Raw genomic sequence first — 4,532 nt, forward strand, 5'->3', positions numbered from 1 at the left:
TGTTATGCAACAATCATCATATAATAAAGAATTCGACAAAACTGGAACAAGGTATTTTTCTATCTAGCAGATTAAAAACAATATAAAAGGAAGTAAAGCAAGAAACATCCATATGAAGATATTGAGGGGTATGACATGAATGGTGATAGCTTAATCTACATGTATATGTGTTTGGTTTGATCCTACCACCTATGTGTTGTGGGACAATGAAATAATCATACTTAGGAGTTCTGAGAATTTTGTTTTCATATGAACCCTGTCCACATTTCCACACTTCTCTAAAGTAAAGAAGCAGTTTGTTAGTAAGTATGAAAGTTCTATTTACTTTCTACTGGATTCTGGTTTTGGGGCTTCACTGTCAGAATAGACATCCCCAAATTAGAATCAACATCTTACTTTGACTAAATAACTTCCATGGTAGTGTTTAACTGACATTTAGGATCTATGATAATTGGAGGCAATGCTTATAGTCGATAAGTAATGCGGTAGAACAAAAGGGCTTCCTCGAGCTATGTTCTGGCTTTCCATTTCTTATTTATTTATTTGGTGAAATCTCAATTTATGCTGTGGATTAAATATATGCCCCCACTGATAGGATGTGGACATGGCACTCATGGTCATTTTTTCTCTTTATATTAGTGATATGATCGCCGATTTTATTGTCTGGTTATACCTGCAGTTGTCACAAGCACCTTTCGATAAATGACCAAGTTATGATGCTATTCAGGGAGAAAATGTGACTCCAACGACGTTTTTTAACATTGCCGACCTTGAGATTCAAGACAATTTGGCACGCCTATGGTATTACCCTTAACCTTCGGACAGATTACAAATCAGCCTTATTTCTCTTCTTTTTTGTTTTTGTCAGTAGTCTAGGTACTCTATTTTTGCACCGATATGAGTATCACTAGTACAAAATGGGCATTGGCATGTGCATGAGCATTATAGGACTGCTCCCAAGATTTCTTGCTGATATTTCATATCAAATTTTAACAGGGTGGATATTGGAATGAGTGAATATTTGCTTTTGGATGTATTGATAAATGCCTTGACACAAATAAGCTCAGAGTAAGTTTTAGCTTCTCTTGCCTATTAGAGTTTGTTATATATATATATATATATATATATATATATATCATGCAGTATCATAAGTTGTCATTCACTAACATGCATATGATGCATCTAATGATGAGTAAAATACTCCAGATTTTTCTGTATATCTTAACACAATATGACCAGTCTGACTTCCTCTCATTTCCTATACATATGTTGAAAGAAGCTATGATACGGTGTTTTGCAGAAAAAAAAATACTTCCATCTAAAATTGGTGTAATCAACCTGCAGTCTTTGGTTTCATTAGTGAAATTCAAGATGGAAACATTATCAATTGAGAAGTGTTAATCAAAATCTATGACAGCCATATGAAAACCCGCATGTCTCATTGAAGTTGGGGAGAGTTTTAAATTTAATTTTTCCTTTCTTGGTTTTTATATGTTTTATATGGTAGATATACTAGCTATTTATCACAGAGGCTAATTGGTCTTCCCATAGCGAGATGGGAGAATGGACTTCGCCATGTGTGTTAATCTAGAAATCAGATGGGAGACCTGGTTTATTCATCAGGCGGTGACCACTGTATACATGCCCTGGTCTTGAAAGAAGGCTAGTCTGTTCATCAGGTGGGAAACTTGTGTGGAACAGATGGTTAGTGAAAAAAGGACCAATGGGCCATATTCAGCATACGCATATGGTAGGGTGGCCTGGTTTTTTGGTCTGGGGATGTTCATGGTAAGCTCCTCGATGAATGGCTCACATCCATAATCTTCCATATCCACTCATCAAGTAGCCCACTCTTGTATTTTGCTATCTATCAATGGCTATAGATTTTTTTCATGGTGCAGCCCACATGATGAGTAGATAAAGGTTGATTTTTGCAATAGGTGATCCTCATGGTGGGGCCAACCTATTGGAAGGGTTGGATTGTACATGTATTAATAGGTTGGATGTTAACTGCTAGGTGGACCGTACCTTGTGGTCTAACCAGTTGGACTTGAGACAGAGACACACACATACACGCACGATGACTCAATGCAAATGTTTTCATGAAATTACAGTGAAAAAAAATGTTGTGGGCCCTACTGTGATGTTGACCATCAGAGGCACCATGCCTTGTTAAACCATGGGCCCAAAAATGAGCCTGATCAGAAACTCAGGTGGGCCATAGCACAGGATAAAGTTGAGAAGAGACGCCCACCCTTGATTTCGTGGAGGGACCACCATGTTGTGTATATGCCATCCAGCCCACTCACGTTAAACATCTGCCCTGTATGAAGGGATGCAACAGAAATCAAGCCATTTTGAAACTTAGGTGGGCCCCAATGCATAAGGTGGGTGTCCAATCTCGTTTCTGCTAGTGTTTCTCACTTGAGTTTCCGATCAGGCTGATTTTTGGGCCCAAGGTCAAACAAGGCTAGCGCGTCTAATTGTTGGAGTAATTTCAAAGTGCCTGTGTATCAATCCCCAAATCCCTGAATCAGTATTGAGATTGAGAGAGATTGAGAGAGAGAGAGCGATACCTCACGGTCATGAATGACCTTCAACCGAGCTTTTGAGAGAGAGAGAGAGAGAGAGAGAGAGAGAGAGAGAGAGAGAGAGAGAGAGGGCGTGCGTGGGTAGGGCATTCGGCAATGGTCCGCAAGAGAGAGATTAGAGAGAGAGAGGAAGAGAGAGACAGAGAGAGAGGAGGGAGAGGATGTGAGAGAGACAGAGAGAGGACAGGGTGGAGAGATCAAAGAGAGAGGAAGAGAGACACAAAGAGAGAGAGAGGAGGGAGAGGATGCGAGAGAGACAGAAGGTGGGAGAGATAGAGAGAGAGAGAGAGAGAGAGAGAGAGAGAGAGAGAGAGTGTGTGTGTGTGTGTGTGTGTGTGTGTGTGTGTATCTGTAGGGCGTCTCTTGGACGCCCTACTTTCACTCACATACACCTCACCAATTTCTGTGGGGCCCACTATGATGTATTTGTTATATCCATACCGTCCATCCATTTTGAGATATCATTTTAAGTCATGAGCTAAAGAATGAGGTAGATATATATCTGTAGTGGACCCCACCACAAAAAATAGCGGGGCGAGTGATTCCCACCATTGAAACTATCTTAAGGCCCATCGTAATGTTTATTTAAAATCCAACCTGTTGAAAAGTTAAAAAATACATGAAATAAGGGAAAATAAAAATATCATCTTGATATAAAACTTTTGTGGCCTTTAGAAGTTTTTAATGGTGGGCGTCACTGTCCCACTGTTTTCTATGCTGGGATCCACTGGAGCTTTGGATTTAATTCGTTCTTTGGATATTATCCTAAAATGATCTCTCCAAATGGATGGAAGGTGTGGACATAAAACATACATCATGGTGGAATGAGAGTTATATAAATATTAGGTGGACCACACCACATGAAAACAATAGTGATTGGATATCCATCATTAAAATCCTCAGCCCACTGTACTATTTATTTGACATCCAATCTTTTTATTAAGTCATACAGTCATAGATGAAGGGGAAAAACAAAAATCATCTTGATCCAAAACTGTTATGGCGCCTAAAATGTTTTAAATGGTTGACGCTCATTCAACACTGTTTCCTGTAATGTGGTCCATTTCATACTGGGATATGCCTCATTTTTGGTCCCATACCGTACGGTGATCTTTAAAAATAGATGGACAGCATAGATTAAACACATACATCATGGTGGGGCCCACAAAGCACTAACCACCAGCAATTGGATGGTGTCAGGGGGAGTAGCCAATCCATTCCCCTTATTTATGGTGTGGTCCATTTAATCTTTGGATATGATTCATTTTTTGGATAATTCTCTAAAATGATCTCGAAAAATGGATGAACGGTGTGGGTTGATCCTAAATTTTTGGCAAATCCAAAACTCAAGTGTACCATGTCACGCGAAACAGTGTGGAATAATGATTTCCACTATTGATACCTTCCTTGCGCCTACAATAATGTTTATTTGACATCCAACATGTTCATAATATCAAAAAGATATGAATGAAGAGAAAACACAAACATCAGCTTGATCCAGAACTTCTATGAATGTTATTTTTAATGGTGGACATTCAATCCCCACTTTGTAGTCCACTTAAGCCTTGGATCCGCCCCATTTTTTTGTTAATATCTTAAAACGATCCGAGAAAAGCCTTGAACGGTATGGAGAAAGTCAATCCATGACTTGGGTGGGCCAGGAGCTTAAAAATAATGACAATCCATGACTTGGGTGGGCCACACCACATAATATAGTGGAGAGGGGTTTCCTTAAAACATTCATAATCATATATTGGGCCTGCCTAAATGTAATTCACATATCCAACCCACTCATTATGTGTGTCCCACTTGGATGACGGGTCAGACCAATTTTCAGCCGCATCTAAAACTCATATGGGCCCCACTAAGTGCTTTTATATTTTTTAGGATGTCTTCACATAGTTTTAGATGGTATAGCCCACTTGAGTTTCATATACAGAT

At 39.3% G+C, this 4,532-nt stretch overlaps 1 long non-coding RNA gene across 1 annotated transcript; it reads left to right on the forward strand.

The window, feature by feature from the left end:
* The first annotated feature begins 706 nt into the window (after positions 1-706).
* On the forward strand, positions 707-1,254 carry LOC131249986 (uncharacterized). The gene is made up of 2 exons (XR_009172947.1): positions 707-801; positions 997-1,254. It is a non-coding gene; the product is annotated as an uncharacterized LOC131249986 (long non-coding RNA).
* Positions 1,255-4,532: the final 3,278 nt, after the last annotated feature.

Source organism: Magnolia sinica, chromosome 6, assembly GCF_029962835.1.
Source record: "Magnolia sinica isolate HGM2019 chromosome 6, MsV1, whole genome shotgun sequence".
Lineage (NCBI taxonomy): Eukaryota > Viridiplantae > Streptophyta > Magnoliopsida > Magnoliales > Magnoliaceae > Magnolia > Magnolia sinica.